Source organism: Triturus cristatus, chromosome 12 (genome assembly GCF_964204655.1).
Source record: "Triturus cristatus chromosome 12, aTriCri1.1, whole genome shotgun sequence".
Classification (NCBI taxonomy): Eukaryota; Metazoa; Chordata; class Amphibia; order Caudata; family Salamandridae; genus Triturus; species Triturus cristatus.
This window is the reverse complement of record NC_140595.1, coordinates 685,218,717-685,237,764: the sequence shown is the minus strand read 5'-3', so window position 1 is coordinate 685,237,764 and position 19,048 is coordinate 685,218,717.

Sequence of the window (19,048 nt, the reverse complement as noted above, 5' to 3'; positions counted from 1 at the left end):
TACACAAAAATCACAGCCCTTAGAGTGGAAAACTCGATGCCAAATCTAACGCATTCTGCTCATACTGGCGTCAACAAAGGTAGATTTTCCTCTGACAACTTTAGAATATTTGAGGATGTTGGGTGTAAGCATTTTACTCATTTCGTGTCATTATATTGTCTAAAAAGTCCCCCATGTTTAACGTATGCTGTAGAAACCATCCCTGTGAAAATCTGGACTGTTGTGAATGCTTTGGAGGGTAGGATATTGCATAATTTATGTCATTTGAATACCTTGGCAGCCATACAGGCAATCCCTTTACATGTTGGTCTAAATAGCAACTTTGTTCTGGGAATAGCAGCAGTTTTACGATGGGGGTATTAGCTACTTCATTGTGTAAAGAGTTTTCTGCTCAATATTTCACTTAGAGAAGGAAGTTAGTAAATTCTTCATAAATTTCTTCTCTGTGTCAAAACTGTATGAGCTCAAGCAGGATGACTTAGAGACTATGGCACATAATCATTTGAAATTCCATCTCAAATTCCTAGAATGCATATAAAATTAGATAGTGAATAATGCTTGCATAGGGATAAAGTTATACTATTATCACTTCTTGTGATAAACGAAATCCACAGCCCTATTTGACCTATAATATGCATCATAGTATTCAATGTTTCTTTCTTGTGTTACAAATAAGAATTTTGCCTTCAAGTGTAATAATGGTGTCCACTACTTTGATCATGTTATATTTATTTGTCCTGCACTATACATAATATGCTGTCAATTTTTGACACTACTTTTTCTTAAATTTGGAGTATGAGCTGTAGAAAATGTTCTGTAATTTTTAATGTTTCCAGAAAATGAAATGTCTTGTTTAAAATGTTTAGATGTTTTAAAAAGCTTTTTACATTTGTACTTAAGTGATATTACTTATGTATGTATATTTGCAAATGGGTACAATATGTTAAAGACATGTGGATCTCTATGAAGATACAAATTATACAATACATAAATAAATAAATAATTACAATTAAATTATTGTTTCAAACAAATGGTTCAGGCACACGACCGCCAAATGAGGGCTCATATGGGAGTAAATGGTGAGCTTTCAGAACAATTTGCATTCTCTCACGGAACCAGACAAGGGTTTCCTCTTTCACCAATGTATTCTTTTAGCAATAGAACCTTTTCTCATTCCTTTAAGGCAGAACCACAAAATAAAAGGTTTAATATTTTTATCTGAAATCCTGGACACCATTTTTTTTTTTTTTTTTAAATATTTTTTATTGTTTTCGTTTTTTAAACATCAGCATAACATCCTCATATTTTTCACAGAGTGCATGGTTATCAACTGTCCTCTGCCCATTATTGTTCAAAGTTGTTATCCTTTCCAAACAGAGGATTACATATTGTCATCTAGGCAACTAGTTGCGGTGTCTCGTGGTACATCAACAATGATTGCATACTAATATCAATATCGCTCAACCCTCCCCAACAACATAACTACTACCCCTTCCCACCCCTACCCCTCCAGTGTGCTCCACTGCTGCGTACAATTCCCAATGTGAACTGGTCTATAGGTGTTTGCCTAAAATGTGCCTTCTCTGTGGTATAGCCTCCCTCCCCATGTAATCTGGTACTTTCCCTGTCTACAGCACTTCCAATCCCCGCTCTCCCCTCACTGCTCCCAATGGTCCGCAATCTAGTGGAGGGTCAGGTTCATCTTCCAGGTCCCCGTCAGACCTGCGCAGAGCCTCAACTAGCGCCTCCCAGGCACACGCCACTTCCAACATCGTCTCTTTCTGCAACCTATGCGCCAGCCGTAGCTCAATCACACTTTCACTCGCTGCCCACTTAAGAAATTCATGTTTCCATCTCTGCACCCTAGGTCCCTGGCTGTGCTTCCAATGGCTGGTTATCTCCCTTTTAGCTAATATCAGTCCCAAATCTATTAATTTGCTGGTCACTTTGTTGCGTTTTGTATGCGGAAACCAATGCCATAAACTCACCCCCATGTCCTTGTTTAAGTGTTCGCTCCGTTGTCAACTCCAGTGCCGTTATTACTTCTGCCCAATATACTCAGATTCGGGCAGGACCACAGTATATGCCGAAAGTCCGCATCTTCTGTCCCACACCTAGGGCAGCCAGCCTTTTCCACCCTAAAGAACTGCTTAATATGCTTCGGGATCATATATGCCCTATGTAACAGGTAAAATTGTATTAGCTGGAACCTAGCGTTCTGTGTACTCTTCCATGCCCTTTCCACTAGTTTAGGCCAAGTAGCTTCCAGGATGTCCCTCTCTAGGTCCTGCTCCCACTTCTCCTTTAGTTTGGACACCATTAAACCATATGCAAAAGTATTTGGCCATTACCTCAACCAGGACAAAATAGAAGCTTTTCGCCTAACCTTCGGACATACTGTGCCAGACAGGTTTAACATGGCAAAACAATCAAACTAAACAAATCAAGTTTCAGATTATTTCTATAGGACTCTAGATGATTCACATCTCCAAAACAAATAATCACTAATTAAGAAAGTCAAAGATCACTTGATAATTGATCCCCAAAAACATATGACATGGTGGGGTACAATAGAGTGCAGTCCTGACCCATCTCTCTGATAACGTCTTCAAAACAGTAGACAGACACAGATCAAACTTTATTTGGAAAATGAAAAATGCAGCAACTACTCTACTCAAAGTACAATTAGACAAAAACTAGGGAGTAACAACCTCCCCAACTTTCATAACTATCAAAAGGCCTTTCTTATTAGACAAGGCAGCAACTGATTCCAACCAGCCCACAATAATGCACGCTTAGGGCTCTCAATAGGGAAATAACTTATGTGACAATGAACACAACAAGCGATCCCAAAAAATCAAAAGGCGTTTCTACCCAAAAAAATCAAGAGATGTGTCCTTTTGGTTTATTTCTGTTGTCTAAAGCTCCTATTGGAAGACTGGACAAATAAAGGTATTACATTTTTTTTTAAAAGAGCAATTAAGTTCCTTTTTTGATTTACAGCAAGAATACAAACTAGGCAACGTTGAATTTTACAAATTCGTAGCACTAAAGGCAGTCGTTAGCAAACTGGGTAAAATACAAACCCTGCCCTGCCTAATCCAAAAAGCAACAATAAAAGGACATGTAGCCTCTATAACTTACAAACGTCTAGCTATTAAAAGATGTGCACCCATTCTGAAAATACAGAATAAATAGAATATAATCTGCTCTAAGCTCAAATTCTCACAGACCACAATAAAACGTTGCTCAAACTGTGCAAAAACATCACCATCACTAAAATCTCACCCACATTAGCTCAATGCATATTCCAACCCATTGACAGTGCATTTTGGAGCTTGAGTTGGCTCCACAAACTGTATCTTAACCCCTTTGCTTTATGCTGGAACTAATGTTTCCTTGCAAATTTGTCAGATTGCTCTGGAAAGAAATTCAAGATACCATAAATAACAATATTCAAACACAAATCACATTAAACATTATTATCATCTCTCTTGGGATCTAGACTTTACCTGTCCCAGAAAATATCAACCAAACTGGGCTATTACTATTTGACCTCATTGCCACACTAAGAATGAAAGCCACTTTTTCGGAATGGAAAAACTTGAGTTATCACACATGTGAGACAGGATCTGCTTTGTGAGGTACCCAGACAATTTAGTCAAAACTAATGCCTTTACACTCAGATCACCAAGAAACATATGGCCGAAACTTGACTCATACTTGCAGGAATTTAAACCACCATAAATACTTTTCACCAACACCCTCACTCACCTCCTTTATGACCCAACAATCACACCCGCCCACTTCACAATACATTATGTTGGACAAGGCATCCCCTTTTCATGTACATTTAATTTTTTTGTATTAGTAATTCTTATTTTATTTTTTTCAAGAGAACACATATAATTGTTGGTGGATGGCAAGAGTCCAGTCTATAGCATTATAGCATTAGACTTTTGCAGAGTTACTTTTCAAATCTAATGAATATAGTTAATAATCATGGTCATATAAAAGAAGAAGGGCAGGAGCAGACAATGAGACAAAAGGCACCAAGCAGTATGGGTCAGTGTCTTGATATCAAACTGATATAGAGTAACCCCCATGTCTCGATTTTTCTTATGTTGCCCTTTTTAAAAAACTTCTTATTAAACACAAAAACATGCTTCAGATAAACATGAAACAAAAACGTACATTTTAGTGCACTTACATGTGTAGCAAAGACCATATATCGCACCGTATATCGTTCTCAACTACTCGCTGCTGCAACCATTACAATCCAGGTAGTCACCAGCATCATATTCTCTTTGGGAGTCTTTGGGACGCTCCTCATGGCACTGTCTATTGGCATCTATACTTTGCCTATGCACCCCATATCTTTTCCCATTTGCGTGGGCAGCCCCTAATCTCATAGATCGTTTGTTCTGCCCTGTGGCACCAATCCATGTCTCTCTTCCAGGCGTCCAGCGAAGGGACATCTCCTGCCTCTCAATGCCGGGACAACATTTCTCTTGGCCACCCCCCCTGCCAAGGCCAGCCAGGTCCTGGTCCATTGTGGCCATACAATCTCTCCTGTTTCTCCCAGGAAGTGCCACCTCGGCTCTGTCGGGACCGTTGCACCCACCACTGTTGTCGTTACTCGGGCCAGGCCCTCCCAGTACACCTACATTTTGGTGCAGGACCACAGTATGTGAAAGAATGACCCTTTCTCACCACAATCCCTCGCGCAATCTTCGGACACACAATTACCAATAGAAAATTGAACCATTTGTGAAGCATGGGATCTATGAAGAATGTGGAGCTGAACAAGCCTAAAACGTGCCATAAAAGCTATTTCTCTGGGGCTTTGTAGGGCTTCAGCCCAATCATCGTCCTCGAGCAGACCCACTTCTGACTCCCACGCCTCCCTCAGGGGGTCCCATGCAGTCGGGGGAGTTGTTCACAAGCTTTCTATACGTGAGGGATATTGCTTTGTCAATCATGGGGTCTAGGAGGAGTCTATCCTCGAGTGGTGAATATCCAGGTATCAGCGTCCCGTCCTTCAGATGACAGTGAAGCCCATGTCGTAGCTGCGGGTATCGAAGATACTCCCACCCGAAGATACTCAAACCCCCCCCTATTTGGAAATCCTCCCTCAAGGTATCGAATTCAATCATCTTCCCTCCCTTCCAGACATCCCCCAGCAGGTCAATTCCTATAAGGCTCCATTTCCGGTCGCTTAATTTTCCCCAAATAATCTCGCTCTCACTTGGTCGTCTGCTCCATGAGTTTAGCCTCCCAGCCAGTCATTTTAGTTGCCTTATGCCATGCATCAACCACTGTCCATGTGTGTATCAGGAGGTGCGTATTGCCTCTGCTCTTCCATTATAACTCCATCAGGTAGCTGCCTTTGCCCATCGCCAATCGGTCCACCCTATATACCAGCTCCTTGAGCGGCGAAAAGGACCATCCATTAATATGTTGAGAGGCCCAATAGTATTTTTTAATATCCGGAACGGACAATTATCCCTTCATACACACCTTTCTGGAGTTTCTTGAGTGCGATCATGGGACTGCCACCCCTCCCCCCCCCTGCCCCCCTCCACAGCAGCGTTCGCTGCTTGGACTCAACAGCCTGAAAAAATGGCTCCGGTATCCGATATGGGGTGTTCTGAACTATATATAGTAAATGTGTGAGGGCCATCATTTTAAATAAGACTGCTCTGCCAACAAGGGAGACATGTAGCCGCCTCCAGTGAGTTGTGTGGTCCCTCAGTCTGTCTAGTTGTGCCTGCACATTTAATTGTATGAACTCATCCTCTAACTTCGTTATCCATATGCCCAGGTATTTGAACATCTCTTTCTGCATCAGGTCCGTACATGCCGATGTCAGGGCTGGGAGCTCTCCCGCCAGGGAAAACACCAGGGATTTATCACAAATACAGTACCCCAAGTATGTACCGAAAGTCTATAATATATGAATGAGCCTGTGAAAAGTTTGTCGAGGTCTGTGGGCATACAGCAGGATGTCGTTGGCATACAAGGATATGCGTTCTTCCCAACCCCCACCTAGATTGATGCCTCTCACCAGCGGGTCTCTTCGTATCCAGGCAGCCAACGGTTCCAGTGCCAGCACAAAAAGCATCGGCGACAACGGACTGCCCTGCCGTGTGCCCCTATGAAGTGTGAAAGCTCTGGATATGGTCCCATTGACTCTGACTCGTGCCATCGGAGCGGTATCCAATAATCGTATCCAATTCCGTAGATTTGAGCCAAGTCTTACCTTGTTTGAAATGGCAAATAAGTATGTCAACTCGATACTTGTAACGCCCTGAACGTCTCAGGATCGTTTAACAGACACGATAATGAGAACGCAACCACTTGTGAAGGTTTAGTTATTTTAATGAAGGCAAAAATAATACAAGGAATAAACAAAGGTTATAGTCACTGGAATCCTCCAGGCTAAGTACGTTACCAGCCCACAGCACGGATGGTCCTAACCGTCCTCTGCATATACGCTGATCCCGGCGTATGCCAACAGAGGGCAGAAATGAAATGGCCGACAATGCCAATCGGTAGGCTGTGAGGGGCACGAAGAGTGTTGGGGAGAATCGAGGAGTCAGGGAATCACCCAGCCGGGGTCTCTACCTGAAGGGAGCAGCCGCTCAACCTCTTCCTCAGACTGCACCGGGACGCGGAGTCACCTCCTGGTGATGTGTCACCGATACCCCAATCACAAGCAAAGAAGACTGAACCGAGAGCAGCCGCTCGATCGATCCTGTGGACTTCCGAGTCTGTAACGCGGCAAACACCTCCTGGTGTGCGTTACAGCTGGCAGTCCCTGTATCTCTGGTCGGGCTGGGAGTTACGACTCCAACCAGCAAAAGCGCCACTGCGCTTTGACTCAGCCGAGTCAAAAAGCGAAGCTCAATGGTTATCCGGTAGAGCTTCCGGGTCCTTCACAGGTGACGATGGGGCAAGACACGGCCCAGGGAGTAACGACTCGACCTACCTCCGTTCTTGCCTTACTGGAGCACCAGTCCGGAACACTGCTCTTCACTAAGCAGGTACGTCGGTTGTAAACACAATATCCGACAGCGTTGTACCTCCCGGTTCCTCCCTTTATAGGGCGTTGTTTTCCTTGAGTTATGTAACAGCTCTCCTGTTTACATAAGGGCGTGTTTTCCTTGAGTTATGTAACAGCTCTCCTGTTTACATAAGGGCGTGTTTTCCTTGAGTTATGTAACAGCTCTCCTGTTTACATAAGGGTGTGTTTTCCTTGAGTTATGTAACAGCTCTCCTGTTTTACATAAGGGCGTGTTTTCCTTGAGTTATGTAACAGCTCTCCTGTTTACATAACCTCTCAACCGCTAAGCATCCTGGGAGATGTAGTCCGTTTTCGCTGGTTACCGTTTTCCTCCCCTCGCATGACAGGAATTCTTGACAGTACATCCTCCCTCTCAGCGGCTCCCCACGGGTCCAGCGCTGGCAGGAAAACGCCGATGGAACAAGGAGACCAAGCGCGGAGCATGAACCCCTTCAGCCGGTTCCCATGACTGCTCCTCCGGGCCATAGCCTTTCCACGCAACCAGGTACCACAGCTTCCCCCTGCGCCATTGGGACGCCCGTATGCCCGACACATCATACTCCACCTCCGACTCCACGCATACCGGCCTAGGTGTCCCAGACGGCTTGGAGGGTGCTGGTTTGAGCAATGATACATGAAAGACAGGGTGTATCCGCAATGACTGGGGCAAGCACACCTTCACGTTCACGGGACCCATACACTTGGTAATTCGATAGGGGCCCATGTACTTGGGATGGAACACACTGTTCTTTCGAAACCTCATGTTTCTTGTGGATATCCAGACGTAGTCTCCAGTGCGGTACAGTGGCCCGGGCCTTCTCTTCCTGTCTGCCGCAGCCTTGTATCTTCTCTTGGCCTCTATTAGGACAGCCCTTGAGCGCGTCAACGTGTCTTTTATGTGTGCCACCCTGTCCGCTGTGGCGGGAATCCTGTCCTCTCTGAACGGATGTAGAAATGGCAAGAACCTGGGATGTTGGCCATAGTTGCTATAGAACGGAGATGACTGTGTGGAGCTGTGAGTGGCGTTGTTATAGGCGATCTCTGCAACCCATAGCAAGTCGACCCATTCTTCCCTGCCGTGGTCCACAAAACATCGCAGATACTGTTTGAGCGTTTGGTTCAGGCGCTCGGTTTGGCCGTCCGTTTGAGGGTGGTAGCTGGTGGACAGGGCGGTCTTAACATGCAGCGCAGTGCACCAAGTCTTCCAGAATTGCGCAGTAAACTGCGACCCCCGGTCCGACACAATCACCCCAGGTAATCCATGCAGTCGTACCACATTCTTTAGGAGTAGTGACGCCAATTCCCCGGCCGTAGGGACTCTCTTGCAGGGGATGAAGTGCCCCATTTTCGTCAAGTAATCCACCACCACCAGTATTGCCGTCATCCCCTGGTCTACCGGTAGGCCCACCACGAAGTCCAGTGATATGCTATCCCATGGTCTATCCGGGGTCGGAAGTGGATGTAAGAGCCCTTGGGTTCGGCCATGGTCGGCCTTCATGGTAGCACACGTAGGACACTCCTGTCCCCACCTCCTGACATCCACTCTCATGGTTGGCCACCAGAAATGCTGTCCCATGCTAGCCACCGTTTTTTCAAAGCCCAAATGACCTGCGCATGGAGAGTCATGGCACCAGATGAATGCTTGTTTCCTTAGCCTAGGCGTGGGTATCAATAGGCACCTGCCCTTCAGGGGTATCCCGTCCTTCAGCTGCCATTCTCTGTGACTGAGGAGCCACCTCCGCCATGCGAATGACCTGATCCCTCTCTTTATTCCCCTCAGGAAAGTATCCGGTTGGATAACCCCTAATACCATCCTCGGGAAAATGATGGAATGCTCGGTCGCAGGCAATGGTTCCTTAACTGCAGATTGACGGGACAGGGCGTCCGCCTTCCGGTTTTCTGTCCCCGGCCGATATGTGATGCGGAAGTTGAACCCCGCAAAGAAGATCATCCACCGCAGCTGTCTGGGAGAAAGGTGTCTTGTGGCCGTCATGAACTGTAGGTTCCGATGGTCCGTGTACACCGATACCACATGTCTTGCCCCCATCAACCAATGCCTCCATTCGGTGAAGGCGTCCTTGATTGCGAGAAGCTCCTTCTCCGCAATATGGTAGTTGCGTTCGGCGTCGTTGAGTTTGCGGGACATGTACGCAACGGGATGAAGCACCCCTGTGTCGTGGTTGCGTTGGGACAAGATAGCCCCCAGCGCCACATCCGATGCGTCCGCTTCCACCACGTAGGGGAGATCCGGATCGGGGTGAGCCAACACCGGTGCCTTACCAAAGGCGCTTTTCAGGGCCTCAAAGGCTTTGTTCGCTTCAGGGGACCAGACAAACTCCTTGGACTTCCTCAGTAGCTGTGTGATTGGGGCCACCAATCCTGAAAATCCATCTATAAACCGCCTGTAAAAGTTGGCGAAGCCAATGAAACTTTGGACGTCCTTCACGCTTTGGGGCACCGGCCATTCTTTCACCGCCTTGATCTTTCGTTCTGCCATCTCCTGTCCCTCTGGACTCAGCATCACTCCGAGGAATTCCACGGATGTGACGTGGAAGTCACACTTGCTGAGTTTACAAAACAGCATGTTTTCCCTCAGCTTTTGGAGCACAGCTTTGACGTGGTGTACGTGCTCCTCCACACTGGACGAATAGATGAGGATGTCGTCGATATATACGACCACGTAGATATCCAACTCCTCTCTGAATACCTCATTCAAAAAGTACTGAAAGGCTGCCGGGGCGTTGCACAGACCGAACGGCATGACGAGGTACTCAAAAAGGCCGAACCTGGTCTTAAAGGCGGTCTTCCACTCGTCTCCGTCCCTCATGCGCACCAGATGGTATGCCCCTTTCAAATCCAACTTGGTGTAGATACGAGCTTTCTTGACCTGTTCCAGGAGTACACTGATGAGAGGCAAGGGGTACCGATTCTTTACGGTTATCGCATTCAATGCCCTAAAGTCCACACAGGCTCTCAGCTCCCCATTAGCCTTCGGGATGAAGAAGAGTGGCGAGGCGGCCGGAGACTTGGACGGGCGGATGAATCCTAGCTTGAGGAGTTTATCCAGGTACCCCCGGAGATGCACGTTTTCAGGCTCCGTCAGGGCATACAGCCTGCCGCTGGGAACGCTGGCCCCTGGCACCAGGTCGATCTGGCAGTCAAACTGTCTATGTGGTGGTAGCACTTCCGCCTTCACCTCATCAAATACATCCTCAAAACTGTGATAAGCCTGGGGGAGAGCCACATCTTTTTCTGCCGCTGTATCCACCGTCTGACTCCCGCTCTCATCTGCGTCAAGGGATTCCGTTCCTATTCCACAATGCAGGATGCAATACGGTGACGTCAGTTCGATGCGATGTGTTGGCCAATCCACAGAGGGGTTGTGTTTCTGTAGCCACGGCAATCCCAATATGACGCCATATTGGGGCGCTCGGATGATGTTAAAATCGATTTGTTCCAAATGGTTCCTCCCACATCTCATCGGAAGGACCCCCGTGTGCTGCCCGATGGGCCCCGTCACCAATCGCCTTCCGTCTACAGCATAGACGTCTTCGGGTACAGCTTTGGGAAGAAGCACTAGCCCTAGCCTGCATGCCTCGTTGTGGTCCATAAACATGCCAGTGGCCCCTGAATCCACCATGGCCACAACGGGTATCCACTGGTCATGCACTCCCACGTACACCGTGAGAAACAGGTGTCGTTGTCCCTTAGTGACCGAGTTGGAAAGTGAAGGGATGGATGAGTGACTCCGAGATGCCCCTTCTTTGGTCTGGGAGTCCTCTAGTTTTCCGCCGGTACGTCCACCACGGCTGTTACCGACTGGTTGGCCCGATAACGTGACGTCTTCGGTTTGGCAGGGCATTCACGTACGTAGTTGCCTTTTTGCCACAATATAGGCACAATCCTTGTTTACAGCGTGACTCTTTCTCCGTGGCTGTGAGGCTCGCTCGTATTGCGCCGATGTCCATGGGTTCTCCCTTGGATGCGGTGGAAGTTTCAGGACTTCCCACTGTCACATAGGATGGAAGGGATTTTCCTTTTCTCCCATGATCCCCCTTTCTTTCACTTAGCCTATGTTCCAGCCGTAATACCAGGTTGATAAGGCCCTCACATGTCTTGGGTTGTGGGTCAATATGAGCCACGGCGTCCTTGAGCTCATCGCACAGCCCGTGATGGAAGAGCGCCGTCTGTTTAGCAACAGGCCACTTGGTTTCCGCAACCAGCCTTCGGAACGCGTTGAGATACTGCACCAGGTCGTTGGATCCCTGTCTCAACTCAAGCATTTCACGGTCCGCCGTGTACGAGTCAGCCCTTCTGTCGAAGACCTTCAGGAATTCCTCGCGAAAAGCACCCCAATCACATAAGATGGGGTCGTCCCTGCTCACCAGAGGTACGGCCCATTGTGCCGCGTTTCCAGCCAAATAGGATATAAGGAAAGCCACACGAGCCTGACTCGTGGGGAACGCCCTTGGTTTGCACGATAGATGTAGCGCCACTTGTGTGAGGAATACCTGCACTGTGTTAGGATCCCCACTGTACCTCTCTGGTGTTGCCAAGGGGACGGCTACCGGCATTTCCACTACTACCGCAGGGGTCTGGTTCGTGAGGGAGGTGCTGGGCGTGAGCGGGTCCAATTGGATAGCATCCAGTCTGGCTTTTACATCGGCTGTTTCTTGCCTGGAGGCAGCCAATTCAATTTGCACGGTCGCTAAAGCAGCCAGCACATCATCAAGTGTTGCCATGTCTGTTATCGACCGGGAGACAGTTAGTGTTATTAAGGTCGGATATTTTGTAACGCCCTGAACGTCTCAGGATCGTTTAACAGACACGATAATGAGAACGCAACCACTTGTGAAGGTTTAGTTATTTTAATGAAGGCAAAAAAAATACAAGGAATAAACAAAGGTTATAGTCACTGGAATCCTCCAGGCTAAGTACGTTACCAGCCCACAGCACGGATGGTCCTAACCGTCCTCTGCATATACGCCGATCCCGGCGTATGCCAACAGAGGGCAGAAATGAAATGGCCGACAATGCCAATCGGTAGGCTGTGAGGGGCACGAAGAGTGTTGGGGAGAATCGAGGAGTCAGGGAAACACCCAGCCGGGGTCTCTACCTGAAGGGAGCAGCCGCTCAACCTCTTCCTCAGACTGCACTGGGACGCGGAGTCACCTCTTGGTGATGTGTCACCGATACCCCAATCAGAAGCAAAGAAGACTGAACCGAGAGCAGCCGCTCGATCGATCCTGTGGACTTCCGAGTCTGTAACGCGGCAAACACCTCCTGGTGTGCGTTACAGCTGGCAGTCCCTGTATCTCTGGTCGGGCTGGGAGTTACGACTCCAACCAGCAAAAGCGCCACTGCGCTTTGACTCAGCCGAGTCAAAAAGCGAAGCTCAATGGTTATCCGGTAGAGCTTCCGGGTCCTTCACAGGTGACGATGGGGCAAGACACGGCCCAGGGAGTAACGACTCGACCTACCTCCGTTCTTGCCTTACTGGAGCACCACTCCGGAACACTGCTCTTCACTAAGCAGGTACGTCGGTTGTAAACACAATATCCGACAGCGTTGTACCTCCCGGTTCCTCCCTTTATAGGGCGTTGTTTTCCTTGAGTTATGTAACAGCTCTCCTGTTTACATAAGGGCGTGTTTTCCTTGAGTTAAGTAACAGCTCTCCTGTTTACATAAGGGCGTGTTTTCCTTGAGTTATGTAACAGCTCTCCTGTTTACATAAGGGCGTGTTTTCCTTGAGTTATGTAACAGCTCTCCTGTTTTACATAAGGGCGTGTTTTCCTTGAGTTATGTAACAGCTCTCCTGTTTACATAACCTCTCAACCGCTAAGCATCCTGGGAGATGTAGTCCGTTTTCGCTGGTTACCGTTTTCCTCCCCTCGCATGACAGGAATTCTTGACAATACTATTGAAAGACATCCTCGCATCGAGTGATAGAAGGGCCGCAGGCACATCCGGTTGCCTTTGAGTCATTTACATTATACCATAGAGACGTCGCAAATTGAGCCTAGTGCTCCTGTGTGCCATGAAGCCAGGCTGGTCTGGGTGAATCAGGGACTGTATGACTGGGCTCAAAAGTGGAGGTTAATTAGTCAAGCGAAATCCTGTGATCCCTTCTGAATAACCGGGGCTAGATTCAGCTCCACAATTTGCCCTATATTAGCTGAGATTTTAACCCTCAAATACGTTACCAACTGAGTTACCCGAGGGTCGTTCAGCCCGAGATATTTATTGATTATTATTTGGGTTTTATGTGGATTGAGTGAGTACCCAGATATTTTCCCGAAGGCTAGTGTTTCTTTCGCTATTTCAGTCATTGCTCACTCTGGCTGTGGTGTAGTGACCGCTAGATCATCCGCATACCCTAAAATCTTGGTTTCGAACCCATGAGAATTTATGGATTTTATCCCAGGGTTAGCATCAATCCTGCGGAATAAAGGGTTGATATAGCAGGCGAATAGAAGTGGAGAGCAGGGGCAACCCTGCCTGGTCCACTTTGTATCTAAAATTCCTCTGTTTGTCTGCCTGCCAATATGAGTCTAGCTGTAGTGAAAGTGTACAATATTCGTCGGCCCTGATAAAATCCATTCCAACCCCCAACCGTTCGAGTACTGCCCATAAAAAGCCCCAGGAGACCCTATCAAATTCTTTCTCTGCATCTAATAATGTAAGCGCCATTGAGTCTCCTGTGACTGCCATAGTATCAAAAAGCGTAATGGCTCTTTGTCGGAGGGATGGGCGGAAATAGAAACTCGGAGGCCGGAGTGGTGGTTGAATGGTTGAGTTTTATTGTAACAAGATAAGTAGGGAAGATAAAATAGGTGAGTTTATGGTTGAGATGGTCAGATGGCTTGTGCTTTAGGACGTCTTCTGTCGACTGCCCGTCTTCTTCTTGTCCTCGGGGTCTAGGGGTTGCCTTTCCGGAGTATCTCCAAAAGAAGAAAAGAGCGGTCAAAGTTCTGTTTTGTCCTCAATAAGATTCCCGTCACCACACCCAACGTGGAGAAGGATAGAGGAAAATAAAAGAAAGATGGAAGAGATACGCTTCCCTCTCTTTGAACTTAAAGTGAAATGGGCTCGCTTTTCCTTAAGGTGTTCTTCGTGATAGGGACCGCTCCACCCTTTTGTTTCCTTTAGATTGCACATGTGTCTCAATGAGGGGACACACACATTTCAATGAGGCAACACACGCGTTTCCATGAGGTGACACACGCGTTTCTGAATCAGAGAAGCCAGGTGAAAAGAGCAAGGACTGGGTGTGTTGATTTCACACACCCCCAACACTGTTATTCCCACAGATTCGTGCCCATATACAGATAAGCCAAATTATAAAGGAGGGTGAAGGTGACTAGGGATGGTGCGGGTATTGTGCTCGGTTATGGTCTCTCGCGTGCTCCCTTTACAGTTCTCCCCCCCTCCCTTGTTATTCTACTCACCGCGTCTGCCGCAACTCTCCGGAGTTGCGGCGGCCTTCCAGCGTCATCCGGGGGCATCCACCAATCTTCGCACCAGGAGTCCACGTCTTCCCCGTCGTCTTCACCTGGTTGTGCGGCATCCTCGGTACCCTGGCTTCCTGGGGATTCCTGATGATGTTCCGTCCTGCACGCATGAGTTTCGACGTCTTCCGGGTTCCTCCTCCGGTCCACCCCTTCCTCTTTCGTCAGACGCCTAAATGCTGGTCGTCCTGCCTCTTCTGGCATAATCCTCTGTTCCCATTCGCCGGGTCGTCCTTCACTCTGGGTTGTTTCCTGTTGGATAGAGGGAGGTGAGGAGATTAACCCTTTGGCGGGATCAGTGGGATAAAGTATGTTTGTTTCCCGCTCTCGTAGGAGTCTTTCACACTCTTCTAATGTGATCTGTGGTCTCCCTCCACAGTATGAATCCGTGCTTTCTGGGCGAGATGACTCCTCCAATGATCGGGCTCAAACGATTTACCAGCACTTTTGAGTATATTTTGGTGTCTGTGTTAAACAACGTAATTGGTCGGTATGAACCTGGATCTATAGCAGGCTTCCCCTTCTTCAGCCACTCCACTATGTTGGCTTGTGCCCATGACTCTGGGGAGGGACTGGGCGGGTTCTCCTAATTGTACCTGAGAGAGCATGTTTGAGAAGTAAGCCCCAAGAGAGGGCCAAAAACCTTTAAATAAAACTCTAGCAGAATCCAGTCTGGCCCGGCGGCTTTCCCTGCTGCAGGCTCACCAAGCGCTCTAAATATTTTGTTGGGGGAAAAAGCAGCAGCCAGGGCTTCCTGTTCCTCCGAGGAAAATTTCTCCCAGCCGACAGTAGCTAAATATTCACCAATTGCATTCACCCCGCTATCCTCGCTGTCTTTCTTAGTTGTATAATTTCATATAAAACCTACGGAATTCCTCACGGATCCCCGGAGCTGTCGTAACCAAGTCCCCATTTTCATTCTGGATTGCTATTACCTTACTCCTCACGTTTTCCTCTCTGGTACACTTTGCCAGTAGGCGCCCTGCCCTTTCACTACACACGTAGCATTCCTCCCTTCACATCGTATACTTCTCAGTGATCTTGGCAATAACTACATCACCTAGCTCAGCTTTAGCGAGGGCAAGGTTATTCAAGATACCGTCGACACTCTACGAGCTAGGGAACTGCTTCAAGTTGAGTGTCATTTTGCCCTTCCCATAGCCCTGGATCTTTGGGAATTAATGTTATTGAGGGGGTCTCTTGCCGTAGAATGTTTGCCACTTTTTCTGGCCCAGCCCATCCCTCTTATTATTAGCACCATCATTACAGCTCAGCTCTTCTCTATAGGTTGTGGGTTGGTACTCTCCCCCCATCGCCTCCTACCTCACTGGTGACGCTGGTAACGTTGTGTCGCCCTCTAGGAGCGACCGTCGTGGGAGTGAAGAATTCGGTGATCGGCTGCTGCAGGGGAGAGTCCACTTTTTCCACTGTACCATTCTTGTCTACAGTGGCACTGATCTTGTTAGAGTTAATCTCCGATCCCTTGCTTCCTTTAGGTGCATTCTTAGGGCCACAGGTGAGTGTTGTTTTTGGTCCCTTGAGACTTGGAGGGGCACATGCCACCATAGTAGTGGTTGTAGGAACATGCTGCCCGTCCTCTCCACTCTGATTCCTGGCTGAGCGGGCAGATTTGGGAGGCATTCCAACTTTGGCGCTTCTCCGCGCCGAGAGCCACCCGGCCGTACTGCGAGCAAAGCCGAGAGCTCAGTAGCAGCTCGGGCGGCAAAAGTGATCCATTTAATGGAGCCCCCCAGCGCTTTCAGGACCACTCGAGTCTCGGCAGCCACGCAGATCACAGAGCCACTACCTAGTCCCAAGTAAGTACTCCACACGTTATGCTCCTGTCACGATCGCAGCACAGGAACAGGGGGAAGGGGCTCCTTGCTTTCACCATCCGTTCCCCCGTATGCCCTGCATGAGTGTGGCTGAGAAGCAGAGAGAGGTAATGGCAGGTAAGGGACGGTCCAGGAACTACATCTCTCAGAAGCTCCCGGGACTCGCAACAGGAAACCGGATCCGCCGATGCCATCCGGGTCAACGCCATAAAGCCCTTCCCCTCACAAGGGTCGGGGCTTAACAATCCGTCTTGGAACCCTGTTGGAGCCGGAGTAGCGGATGGTACTTCCCCGCTGGAACTCCTATACCTTTGCGTGTTTTTGGCAGCCTGGCAATCCGCCGGGGGCTGCTACATTCCTCCGAAGCACTTCTCCCGCATCAAACGCCGGTGAACCCGTGCCGTTGGCAGTGAGGCCGTCCCGCCGGGCGGCGGCTTTCCTCCGCGGCCCATCCCGTGCACTTGGCAGTGAGGCCGTCCCGCCGGGCGGCGACTTTCCTCCGCGGCTCATCTCCCCCAGGAACTCCTGCAACCCTCACGAGTGGCCGTCGTGGGACATCTCGCTGGGCTCAGGCAGTCACCGCAACCAGAGACCTGTCCTCTCCGGTCTTCCCAGGTATTTCTGGGTCCAGTGGGGGTCGGAAGCGTTCGTGCGCTCCCCGTGCTGAAAGACTCCGTTTGACTTTTGTTGATCTATTCGTAAGGCATTCATGGGAAGTGCGTGTGCTGTGAAGAAACAGCAGCGCTTGCTGTCACCCCTGTGTAGGTATTTAGCACTCCCCAAAGCCGGTGATACCCTGCATTCTTTTGTTGTGCAAAGACAGCGTGTTCTGTATTCCCTGAGCATACAAGACTAATCCTTGACTGAGCAGCTTACGTACTTTGTTTCTTATGCTGGGTGGTATCTACCACTATCGTGGAAACCCATTTTCAAGCTCCCAACTCGCAGCGAGACAGGAGCAAAGAATAACAGGTCTCCTTGTTGTTGTGTAAGTGCTTAGTGCAGGGGGAGTGCATGACAAGGGGATGAACGTTTTTCCCTCTTCCTTTGGTTAACTCATTATTTCTTGTCATTTCTTGGTATACAGCTATCCTATGAGGGGCATTTATCTGCATCTGTGCTGAAGGTCAAGACCAGACGTAGAACCCGAAGCTCCCATCTAGACAACACTGTTTGTTATTTTACCCACTTCCCTTTTCCCCAGTGTACTGTCTCTCATAGTGGTGTAGATTCACTCTGTGGGGGCCAGTGCCCGGGGAAGGAGGGGGGCTTCTCTCCATTCCATCGTCTCTGCTGGCTGATCTCTGAGGTTAGTGGCTTTTGGCACTACTGACATCGTGACAGCTCCCTCCACAGGGCAGTTGTGAATCTTCTGAGGCCCGGTACCTCTACAAATGGGAGCATCGAGGAGCACAGGTTCAGGTGACTGCAGCGGTCTACTCACGCAGACATCATCTTAGTCACTCATCCCTGTGTGCTCTTACCACCATAAAAAAGGTTGAGAGTGTTTTCGTCTTAAGATGGGTCAATACAATGTCCTCTAAAAAGAGTTCCATACTCGGGCCTTCTACCCCCTCCGGGACCCCCACCACTCTGATATTGTTGCAGCGGGCCCTCCCTTCCTGATCCTCCAGCTTCAGGGCCATTTGTTTATGTTGGTGTGTAAATTGTTGTACTCGTTCTTCCAATTTGCGTGCTGTAGATTGTAACACCACAATATTCATTTCAGCCGTGGTAACTCGCTCCGAGGTCTTATGCATATCCGCTCACATTAGATTCATCTCAATCGTGACCTTATCTATTTTCGTCTCTAGAGTCGTACCCAGAACTTGGATGGCTGTCATAATTGCTCCAAGGGAGGGTTCACCTGTCGCCTCCTTGTCGCCGGTCGTTCTGTCTTCTGACACCGATTGTCGAGGGACCGCGTACTTATCTAGCTTATTGGATTGCACCGAGGGTGGCGTGCCCTTTGGTTTTGTCATGGCAGGGTCCACCTCTGTTGAGCGCCGCACCTGCACTTTGTGTCTCACCGTGCTCTGATCCAGCTGTTGGACTTCTGTGGAGTTTGCTCTCAGGCCGGGGATACATGGTTAACATTTTGGAGAGTCTCCCCCTTGGTCCCACAATCTCCTTCACTCAATTGTGCATGGGTAGCAGCAGTGCCTCCATCCATGCAAGCAGTATTGTCCCCTGCATTTTGCTATCGACGGGGGAGGGGGGCCCATCAGCCAGTTCCCCACTACTCACCCAGCACCCCAACGGGGGATTAGGCCTCTTTCTGGCAAACTTTCAGGGGTATCTCAGGGTGGAGAACCCCGCCGTGTCGCAGCTGCGCAACTTTGCTTGTAGGCCTGCGGCCCTCCGTCCGACGTCTTGCCTGGGCCTTAGGCCCACTCCTTCCTCAGCGCACCTCAGGTGCTCCCAGCTACAGGGCACGTAGACCGTACCGCCGCACGATCACCACCACCCGGGGTCTGTTCCTATATTCGAAGGTAGCGCTCCTGCCACTCACCGTCTGAGATGTGGACCCACTCCAAGTCCAATGCTTCCCAACTTTGTTGTGAGGACCGGGGCTCTCCTTCCACTGGCATGCCTGAACCCTGGGTCCATCCTTCTTTAATAAACATCAGGCGCTCCTG